At 51.6% G+C, this 11,807-nt stretch overlaps 1 pseudogene; it reads left to right on the top strand.

The window, feature by feature from the left end:
• The first annotated feature begins 6,156 nt into the window (after positions 1-6,156).
• LOC138447924 (zinc finger protein 91-like) overlaps positions 6,157-11,807 on the top strand; it is a 154,273-nt pseudogene continuing 148,622 nt past the window's right edge.

The raw sequence follows: 11,807 nt of genomic DNA, 5'->3' as shown, positions 1-11,807 counted from the left end.
CCGACCCTTCACCCATCACTTGCGGCGTGCCTCAAGCATCTTGCATCTCCCCTACACTTTATAACATCTTCAGGAAGCCTCTCTTTGATGATCTAGACGATCTGGGTATCACCTACACAAATTACGCCGATGATACCCAGATCCTCATCCCGTTGTCGGGGGACTATGACAAGGATTTGGCCTTCGTTAATAAAGTGTACCTCAACATCCAGGCATGGATGGCCACACACGGTCTATGCCTGAATGATGACAAGACAGAACTACTTATACTTGGCTCAACACACTACCTCAACAAGTTGGGCCACAAATACTCCTCATTCATAATTGACGATAACAAGATCAAGGTAGCTAAGGAGGTCAAAACCCTTGGCTTCTATCTAGATTCCTCCCTCACCTTCAACAAACAAGTAAACGCTATGGCCTCCGCCACTGCGTACACTTGCAAACTCATTAGGGCAGCCAAACCATTCCTCTCCCCTACCAACTGTACCACCTTGGCCAGGGCTCTGATCCTGTCCAAGTTGGACTATTGCAACGCTCTTTATGTAGGATGTAACAAATATATCTCAAACAAAATCCAAATCCTCCAAAATAACGCCCTTAGAGCTGCCCTCAGTATCCCAAAGAAAGCCCACATCTCTGATTCCAGAAGATCCGTCAACTGGCTCTCCACCAAAGACAAGATATTCCTTAAATCGGTGTCTTTGATTCATAAATGCCTCCACCAAGCAGCCCCTCAATACCTCATCTCCAGATTTACTAGACCCACCTTCTCTCGCCCCGTGCGAACGGCCAATTCCAACCTTCTTCTGGTACCCAGGTTCAAACGAACTATGTCTGGAGGCAATAGCTTTCCAGTGAAAGCAGCGCAATTTTGGAACTCCCTTCCTCCTACCTGCAGGGAGGACCTACCCTACCGACAGTTCAGAGCCAGAACTATCCATTGGCTTAAAACACTTGACTCATAACGACATTAAGCCAATGACCTTCCGATGCCTGGATGCGCCACTACCACCTGACTCCGCACCTCAGTGCATGTAAATATGTATATAGTACTGCTTAAAGTGTATATGTTCCTCCCCTCATTTTCGGCGTGAAACGTCCTGCGCTGTAACCACAGCGGGACCTCACCCTATTGTATGTAACTAAGTTTTTGCAACCCTCTTGCTGCCTCTGCGCCTGGTTACCCCTGTGTTTGGTGCGCATTATAAATAAATAAATACTAAATACTAAATACACTGGGCCCAAATCCTGGTTTCACCACTTAACCAAAGTGTGTGACCCTGGGCAAATGTTTAATCTCACAGTTATCTGTCAAAATCGGCAGACCTTGGAGGTGATTCAGTTTGCAATTTTTTCTACATAAAATCTGCTCTCATCTTGTTGCTAGACTTTAGAGTTGCTATGTGTACAATGGCAGTGGCCATGTATGTATTGCACACCAGAAAGCTGCTTGTCTCCTGGCTTACACAAGGAAACTTGTCATAATGTCACTACTATCAATGTGCTTGTTTAGTAGTGAACCCCGTCCTGTCTGCGCGCTCCTCTCTGCGTCATTGAGCGCAAGCGGGGCGGGGTGCGGTACACAGACACGCTGCTCCCATGCCGGTCCCCTGATGAATGAACTAATTAAATACCCCCTTGCCCCCCAGCCGGGTCTCTGCTATGGAGATACTTTAAGGCAATGAATAAAGTAGAACAGACCATGACTACTCTTTAGTGCATATTATGGGGTGCAATTGAATGAGTGCACTTTTCTAGAGCAAGTTTATCAAAGTCTGATAATACACCTTGTAATGGTATGTTCTGTAATTTCACTTTTGATGATGTAAATACAGATGCAGAATATGGGGTGCAGGGCTCCTGCTGCACAGAGCTTCGATGCTTCTAATCTAACAGGTCAGTTCCCTGTGTGCAGAACAGCCCTGTAGGCTGGGAAGTGTAGATGCGTGTGGCACGCACGCACGTGCGTGTGTGTGCGTGCCTGTGTGTGGTACGTGCGTGTGCGTGCCTGATAAAACACCTTGTAACGTTATGTCCTGTAATTTCACTTTTGATGATGTAAATACAGATGCAGAATATGGGGGTGCAGGGCTCTTGCTGCACAGAGCCTCGATGCTTCTAATCTAGCAGGTCAGTTCCCTGTGTGCAGAACAGTCCTCCAGGCTGGGAAGCTTAGATGCGTGTGGCACGTATGCACGTGTGTATGTGTGTGCGGGCGTGAGTATGTGCGCGTGGCTGATAAAACGCCTTGTAATGGTATGTTCTGTAATTTCACTTTTGATGATGTAAATACAGATGCAGAATTTCGGGTGCAGGGCTCCTGCTGCACAGAGCCTTGATGCTTCCAATCTAACAGGTCAGTTCCCTGTGTGCAGAACAGTCCTGCAGGCTGGGAAGTTTAGATACGGGTGGAAGCATGCACGTGCGTGTGTGCAATAAAACACCATGTAATGGTATGTTCTGTAATTTCACTTTTGATGATGTAAATACAGATGCAGAATATGGGGTGCAGGGCTCCTGCTGCTGAGAGCCTCGATGCTTCCAATCTAACAGGTCAGTTCCCTGTGTGCAGAACAGTCCTGCAGGCTGGGAAGTTTAGATACGGGTGGAAGCATGCACGTGCGTGTGTGCAATAAAACACCATGTAATGGTATGTCCTGTAATTTCACTTTTGATGATGTAAATACAGATGCAGAATATGGGGGTGCAGGGCTCTTGCTGCACAGAGCCTCGATGCTTCTAATCTAGCAGGTCAGTTCCCTGTGTGCAGAACAGTCCTCCAGGCTGGGAAGCTTAGATGCGTGTGGCACGTATGCACGTGTGTATGTGTGTGCGGGCGTGAGTATGTGCGCGTGGCTGATAAAACGCCTTGTAATGGTATGTTCTGTAATTTCACTTTTGATGATGTAAATACAGATGCAGAATTTCGGGTGCAGGGCTCCTGCTGCACAGAGCCTTGATGCTTCCAATCTAACAGGTCAGTTCCCTGTGTGCAGAACAGTCCTGCAGGCTGGGAAGTTTAGATACGGGTGGAAGCATGCACGTGCGTGTGTGCAATAAAACACCATGTAACGGTATGTTCTGTAATTTCACTTTTGATGATGTAAATACAGATGCAGAATATGGGGTGCAGGGCTCCTGCTGCTGAGAGCCTCGATGCTTCCAATCTAACAGGTCAGTTCCCTGTGTGCAGAACAGTCCTGCAGGCTGGGAAGTTTAGATACGGGTGGAAGCATGCACGTGCGTGTGTGCAATAAAACACCATGTAATGGTATGTCCTGTAATTTCACTTTTGATGATGTAAATACAGATGCAGAATATGGGGGTGCAGGGCTCTTGCTGCACAGAGCCTCGATGCTTCTAATCTAGCAGGTCAGTTCCCTGTGTGCAGAACAGTCCTCCAGGCTGGGAAGCTTAGATGCGTGTGGCACGTATGCACGTGTGTATGTGTGTGCGGGCGTGAGTATGTGCGCGTGGCTGATAAAACGCCTTGTAATGGTATGTTCTGTAATTTCACTTTTGATGATGTAAATACAGATGCAGAATTTCGGGTGCAGGGCTCCTGCTGCACAGAGCCTTGATGCTTCCAATCTAACAGGTCAGTTCCCTGTGTGCAGAACAGTCCTGCAGGCTGGGAAGTTTAGATACGGGTGGAAGCATGCACGTGCGTGTGTGCAATAAAACACCATGTAATGGTATGTTCTGTAATTTCACTTTTGATGATGTAAATACAGATGCAGAATATGGGGTGCAGGGCTCCTGCTGCTGAGAGCCTCGATGCTTCCAATCTAACAGGTCAGTTCCCTGTGTGCAGAACAGTCCTGCAGGCTGGGAAGTTTAGATACGGGTGGAAGCATGCACGTGCGTGTGTGCAATAAAACACCATGTAATGGTATGTTCTGTAATTTCACTTTTGATGATGTAAATACAGATGCAGAATATGGGGTGCAGGGCTCCTGCTGCACAGAGCCTTGATGCTTCCAATCTAACAGGTCAGTTCCCTGTGTGCAGAACAGTCCTGCAGGCTGGGAAGTTTAGATACGGGTGGAAGCATGCACGTGCGTGTGTGCAATAAAACACCATGTAATGGTATGTTCTGTAATTTCACTTTTGATGATGTAAATACAGATGCAGAATATGGGGTGCAGGGCTCCTGCTGCTGAGAGCCTCGATGCTTCCAATCTAACAGGTCAGTTCCCTGTGTGCAGAACAGTCCTGCAGGCTGGGAAGTTTAGATACGGGTGGAAGCATGCACGTGCGTGTGTGCAATAAAACACCATGTAATGGTATGTTCTGTAATTTCACTTTTGATGATGTAAATACAGATGCAGAATATGGGGTGCAGGGCTCCTGCTGCACAGAGCCTTGATGCTTCCAATCTAACAGGTCAGTTCCCTGTGTGCAGAACAGTCCTGCAGGCTGGGAAGTTTAGATACGGGTGGAAGCATGCACGTGCGTGTGTGCAATAAAACACCATGTAATGGTATGTTCTGTAATTTCACTTTTGATGATGTAAATACAGATGCAGAATATGGGGTGCAGGGCTCCTGCTGCTGAGAGCCTCGATGCTTCCAATCTAACAGGTCAGTTCCCTGTGTGCAGAACAGTCCTGCAGGCTGGGAAGTTTAGATACGGGTGGAAGCATGCACGTGCGTGTGTGCAATAAAACACCATGTAATGGTATGTTCTGTAATTTCACTTTTGATGATGTAAATACAGATGCAGAATATGGGGTGCAGGGCTCCTGCTGCACAGAGCCTTGATGCTTCCAATCTAACAGGTCAGTTCCCTGTGTGCAGAACAGTCCTGCAGGCTGGGAAGTTTAGATACGGGTGGAAGCATGCACGTGCGTGTGTGCAATAAAACACCATGTAATGGTATGTTCTGTAATTTCACTTTTGATGATGTAAATACAGATGCAGAATATGGGGTGCAGGGCTCCTGCTGCAGAGCCTCGATGCTTCTAATCTAGCAGGTCAGTTCCCTGTGTGCAGAACAGTCCTCCAGGCTGGGAAGCTTAGATGCGTGTGGCACGTATGCACGTGTGTATGCGTGTGCGGGCGTGAGTATGTGCGCGTGGCTGATAAAACGCCTTGTAATGGTATGTTCTGTAATTTCACTTTTGATGATGTGACTACAGATGCAGAATATGGGGTGCAGGGCTCCTGCTGCACAGAGCCTCGATGCTTCCAATGTAACAGGTCAGTTCCCTGTGTGCAGAACAGTCCTGCAGGCTGGGAAGTGTAGATACGTGTGGCACGTATGCACGTGCGTGTGCGGGCGTGAGTGAGTGCGTGCGTGTGTTGTCATAAACGTGGACATGGGAGGGGGAACGCACGTGCGCAAAGGACACTGCGTGGAACCAGGCAAAGTGCTGAGTGCTTGGGATGCGCGTCCACGTCTTAAGCCTCCTGGAAACTAATGTGTAAAGTTGCCCCCCCACCCCCCCCCTTCGCATTCCTTTATTGATTGCGGGGAACCACGCAGCATTTACTCCCTCCTCCTATGAAGGGGATGAAACGTAAAGTGATGGCAATTAAAGTGACGTCATTAATGTGCGCATGAGTGCACCCCTGTGTATCACAAGTCCTGATTGGTCATTACTGACGGAGGGACACGCCCAGGAAAGCAGACACATAGGCTAAGAGCATGCGCAGAGTGGAGAGGCGGCTCTCCTAGGCTAGGAGCATGCGCACAGTGAGGGGTGGCTCTCCTAGGCTAGGAGCATGCGCACAGTGGAGAGTCGTCACTCCTAGGCTAGGAGCATGCGCAGAGTGGAGACGTCCCATTTATGGGCTAGGAGCATGCGCAGAGTGGAGAGGCGTCACTCCTAGGCTAGGAGCATGCGCACAGTGAGAGGTGGCTCTCCTACGCTAGGAGCATGCGCACAGTGGAGAGGCGTCACTGCTAGGCTAGGAGCATGCACAGAGTGGAGACGTCCCATTCATGGGCTAGGAGCATGCGCAGAGTGGAGAGGAGTCACTCCTAGGCTAGGAGCATGCGCAGAGTGGAGAGGCGTCACTCCTAGGCTAGGAGCATGCGCAGAGTGGAGAGGTGGCTCTCCTAGGCTAGGAGCATGCGCAGAGTGGAGAGGTGGCTCTCCTAGGCTAGGAGCATGCGCACTGGAGACACTGCCTCCTGTCTCACCCCTGTTCGGCGGGGCGGGGCGGGTCAGTGGCCCGGATTCTCCTTCTCCAGGAGTCGGAGGTGAGAGGTTTATTATCCCCCCCTTATTCATAGCTCTCAACTATTTGTGTTGCAAAGGCGGGTGAAATCACCCGATTTTGTTTTTGGCGGGTGAGAGGCCCATTGGAATGAATGGGTGTGCAGGAGGCTTGGCAGGTGAGTCAGCCCTTTACAAGGCGGGTGACACCCGCCAAAAGCGTGTGAGTTGAGAGCTATGCCTTATTCCAGCCTTTATTCTGAGAGTTCTGGGCTCATATATCCCCTTCCCCGAGGTTTAAGACAGGGGGTGTCAGGTGCCCCACAAGCTTCTTCCTCATATGTTCACACTCCGGCAACCCCTCCTGCTCCCGGCCACTCCTGCTCTCCCCCTGCCACTCCCGCTCCCGGCCACTCCTGCTCTCCCCCCTGGCCACTCCGGTTGCCCCCCCCCCCCGGCCCCTCCTGCTCTCCCCTAGCTGCTCCTGCCCTCCCCCTGCCACACCTGCTCTCTGCCAGGCCACTGCAGCCCCCCCCCACCCCCTTAATATATCCCCTTCCCGTTCCCCGAGGTTTAAGACAGGGGGTGTCAGGTTCCCCACAAGCTTCTTCCTCATATGTTCACACTCCAGCAACCCCTCCCGCTCCCGGCCACTCCTGCTCTCCCCCTGCCACTCCTGTTCCCCCAGCCACTCCTGTCCCCCCCACCCACTCAAATCCCCCCTCCCTGGTCACTCCTGCTCTCCCCCTGACCACTCCCGCTCCCGGCCACTCCTGCTCTCCCCCCTGGCCACTCCTGTTGCCCCCCCTGGCCACTCCTGCTGCCCCCCGGCCCCTCCTGCACTCCCCTAGCTGCTCCTGCCCTCCCCCTGCCACACCTGCTCTCTGCCAGGCCACTGCAGCCCCCCCACCCCCTTAATATATCCCCTTCCCCGAGGTTTAAGACAGGGGGTGTCAGGTGCCCCACAAGCTTCTTCCTCATATGTTCACACTCCGGCAACCCCTCCCGCTCCCGGCCACTCCTGCTCTCCCCCTGCCACTCCTGTCCCCCCTCCCTGGCCACTCCTGCTCTCCCCCTGGCCACTCCTGCTGCCCTCCCCTAGCTGCTCCTGCCCTCCCCTAGCTGCTCCTGCCCTCCCCTAGCTGCCCCTGCCCTTCCTTGCAACTCCTACACCCCCCGCCACTCCTGCTCTCTGCCAGGCCACTGCAGCCCCCCGGCCACTCCTGTAATATACCCCCTTCCCGTTCCCAAAGGTTTAGGACAGGGTGTCTGCCCCACAAGCTTCTTCCTCATATGTTCACACTCCTGCTCTACCCTGGATACTCCTGCTCTCCCCCATCCCCGGCCACTCCTGCTCTCCCCCATCCCCGGCCACTCCTGCTCTCCCCCATCCCCGGCCACTCCTGCTCTCCCCCTACCCACTCTGGGCATTAAATAACAGGAGAGCTAAGACACCCCCCCACCCCCTCCTGGTCACTCCTGCTCTCCCCCCTCCCCCTTCTGGCCGCTCTTGCTCTTCCCGGCCTCCAGTCCGCCGGGTAAATATAAAAAAACAGGATGGCTAAAGACACCCTCCCCTGGCCACTCCTGCTCCCCCCGGCCACTCCTGCTCCCCCCTGGCCACTCCTGCTCTCGCCCTCTCCCCTTCTGGCTGTTCCTGCTCTCCCCGGCCTCCAGTTCGCCAGGTAAATATTAAATAAGAGGAGGGCTAAGACACCCCCCACCCTGGCCACTCCTGCTCTCCCCCTTCTGGCCGCTCCTGCTCTCCCCAACCTCCAGTCCATCAGGTAAATATTAAATAACAGGAGGGCTAAGACACCCCCCCCTCCCTGGCCACTCCTGCTCTCGCCCTTCTGCCCACTCTTGCTCTCCCCGACCTCCAGTCCATCAGGTAAATATTAAATGACAGGAGGGCTAAGCCCCACCCCAGCAACTCCTGCTCCCCCCCTGCCCACTCCTGCTCTCCCTGGCCTCCAGTCCATTAGATAAATATTAAATAACAGGAGGGCTAAGGCACCCCCTGGCCACTCCTGCTCCCCCCTTCCCCTTCTGGCCACTCCTGCTCTCCCCGGCCTCCAGTCCATCAGGTAAATATTAAATAACAGGAGGGCTAAGGCACCCCCCTGTTTCACCCCTGTGTCTATCTCAAGATTTTCAGTCCACATTCCCTCTAAATCCAAAGGCACCCTCATTTTTAATTCACAATGAAGTAGCACAGCGAGATCACAGGGACCAGGGGCTGGGGGCATACAGCGACAACACAGGCCACCAGAAGGGTTGGTGGGGCACACAGCAAGATCACAGGAAGCCAGGGAGCCTAGGGGCATATAGCGACATTACGGGGGACCAGACGGGTCCTCTTGACCCCCACCCCTCTCCTCCTCTTGAACCCCCACCAACCCCTCTCCTCCTCTTGACCCCCCGACCCCTCTCCTCTAAGCCCTTCCCCAAAACGTCACTAAATATACAATGGGCCTCACTACACGGTAGGCGGTAACCATGACGCTATTAGGGCCATGGTTACCCCCTTACTGCATTCCGGGTCCATGTTCCCGGAATAGGGACTTACCGGGTCATACCGACCTTCGAGGACCCGGTAAATCCCCATTCCGGGAACCATTTCCCATTCCCATTTGGGAATGGGGATGGAGCTAATAACGGTACCGCAATTTGCGGTACCGTTATTAGCTCTGAAGTCCCTTAGCGGGTCCCGTCCTTAACACGTTGGCAGCACGCAGGCTGAACATCCAGGTGCAGATGAGCTAGTCTTAACCATAGCTTCCCACCAATTAACATATCCATCCATCATCACCTCAGTGGCCCACTGTAAATTAGGTCTTTTGAACTCAGCCTTGAACATGTTCTTTGCTCCGGGGAGTGAAAGCACTCTCTGCCCTCATGCGTAGGTGTGACCATCATGCTCGTCCAACTTCTTCTCCCCACGTGACTAAAGACCACGAAATCGAGCTTTTGGGTGTATTAAAATACTATTCTTTAATAGACCTCTGACGTCTTCTTGTTTCTGTCCATGCCTTCTGAACAGAAGCTTCGTTCTTTCACACGATTTGTATCTAATGTCGGCTCACCCCAGACTGATATGGCCTTGGCTTCATGGCTCATCTAATTTCACCTTTCTGAGTTTTTCCCCTGTAATTCACTTGTTTTCTAACTGCGTCGTACTTGGAAAATGGAAAAAAAAACAGCTTTCCTTTTCTTGCTCCGTAGTGCCATTGTACATAGTGGGAACATCCATCCTTTACTGTTCTCACTCCAATATATATGTATACATGCATGTGGATCTGTTGGCGCATGCCACAATCTATTCACTATAATGCTAGCCTTTTAAGAATACTTCATCTGCTTGCGTTTCTTTGAATGTTTACACGTGTGAAATAGCTGGATCCCTCCCTTATGTCTGCAGCATAAGTCTTGTCATCTTGATCCCAAGATGTCATTTATTTCGATTCTTTCTTAATGCCTTATAGAATTGTTTGCATTCTCTAATCTCGGCATCTCTTCTTTATTTGTCAGTTTTATTCTATTGGCCCTCATTCCAACCCAGGTGGTAAGTTACCTACTTTACCATCATGGTGTAAACTATGTTTACACCATGGTGGATGGCGGATTTACCGCCCCATTCCAAGGTGAGTGGGGTGGGAAATCCCCAATCCCCATTTACCCTTCCCCATTCCCATTTCTGCCCCAAAGGGCATAATGGGTGTGGGGAAGGCGCTAATTACGTAGGGTGCCGTAATTAGCGCCAAGGACGCTTAGCGCCTTGGTACTTAACGCCTGCTAAAAGCAGGCGTTAAGGGTTGACGGCGCCGTTATACCCTTAACGCCTGGGTTGGAATGAGGGCCATTGTCTCGTATGCAGGTATGGTTTCCTCAGTGGGAACCTTGCCTCCCAGATCTTGCTAGGTATCGGTACTTTTACTGGAACTGCATGTGTTTCCCACGCCGGGATCCATCATACAGGTGCTGTGGGAGAGATGGTTGAGGTGGGGGTACTTTGCTCCTCCTCTACACTTCCATTTTAATTGACCCCCAAACCTTTTAGTTTTATTTTTGATCTAGACCTGTTCTTTGTACTGTGCAGTGAAGCCTTAAGCTTCAGTGCACTGGGCCTCATTCCGAGATTGGAGGTATTCATGGCGCTATTTGCGCCATGACTGCCTCCAATAACTGGTCCGGCACCGGTCTCGTTCAATGGGGACTTACTGGTGTAGTCTGACCCTGGTGGGACCGGTAAGTCCCCATTGAACAAACCTTTCCCCCATAGGGCTCAATGGGAATGGGGAGGGCGCTAATGACGGGCTCGCGAATGGCAAGCCCGTCATTAGCACCCTGATCCCATAGCGGGACCCACTAAGGGACGTGTGGTCCGACCACACGTCCCTTACGGTTTCCGCTAAGGGACCTCGGAATTTGGCCGTAGGGGATTACCGGCACCGGTCTCCTTACCGGTGCCGGTAATCCCTTACCGCCCAACTCATAATGACTCATAATGACCCCCACTGTCTTTTGCTCATCTGTTATGGGATAACTGACATGTGCTTCAGGCTGTCAGTACTGGGAAACATTGTTTCCCTTAGTCTTGAGACTTTGTTACTACTTTTAGTAACTTGTTATCACTTTTGGTAACTTTGTATCATTGTACAATGGGGTGCACTTTTTTGTTTTGCCCTAGACTGACATTCAAAGGCATTTTTGGTTACCCTAGTTGTGCTAAATGGACAAGCTGGTGTCAGCAGTGACATTTTACAATGTATTTGGGCTTTTCGTTTTAGCCTTACCGCATTTACCGTGTTTGGCTAATAACTGTGGCTAGTGTCCAAACATGGCTGTGCCACATGGTTTTTTGTTGTCCTTTGGCCATCTTGTTCTTTAGCCTTCTTCCTGGTCTGTCATGCCAGTAAAATCCTTACACTGTAGTGCCTGGGAAAGCAGCAGCTTTGGGCGAGCTGCTGGAGGGATGTGTGTGTTTGCTGGCAGGATGTGGGCTGCGACTGTCTGTTCCCAATCCACAAACTGGTTTCAGTGTGTTTGAGTGGTATTGAGGAATATTCCTGCCAGTGATCCTGATTGGCCCACTGCTTGGGTGTGTGTGTGGGATAGTCCTGCTACTAGCTAGAGGGTGTTTCGGATCTTACCTGGCTTTTAGGATAAGAGGAGGACCCCTGCACCCATTCTTCAGATATCCTGGAGTAACCAGAAGGAGCCAAGACTCCTGTCCAGCTGTGAGACCCGTGAAGAGATCATAGACCCGACTGAAGGAGGTCTGGTGACCAACGTCTGCTGCTGTCCTGGAGGAGCCCTTTCTTGCTCGTGAACTTCAGCACTCCTGCGAGGGAGCTGCGACCCTTGGAGTGGAAGGATCATTGATTCCTGATATCTGCTCGTACCCTGTCCCGTGACCGCCTTGTGCGTGACCAGCTCTGAGTTTGGTCTACCGTGCTGCCGACGTCCCTGTTCGTGTTTCGCCTGGAACTTGGGGGATCCTCAGATCGTTCCTACAAGACTCACCTCAGCGCAAATTTGGCGTCTTAGGCTCAAGGGAACCAGAGATAGATAGGAGGGAAAGTCGGACCACAAAAAAGTGAAGCCCATTGCGTTGCCGTGCTGTGGTGACCAACCTCCC

Source organism: Ambystoma mexicanum, chromosome 3q (genome assembly GCF_040938575.1).
Source record: "Ambystoma mexicanum isolate Mex_15411 chromosome 3q, UKY_AmexF1_1, whole genome shotgun sequence".
Taxonomy (NCBI): Eukaryota; Metazoa; Chordata; class Amphibia; order Caudata; family Ambystomatidae; genus Ambystoma; species Ambystoma mexicanum.
The sequence above is the reverse complement of the archived record's forward strand: the minus strand, read 5'-3'. Positions and strand labels throughout refer to the sequence as shown.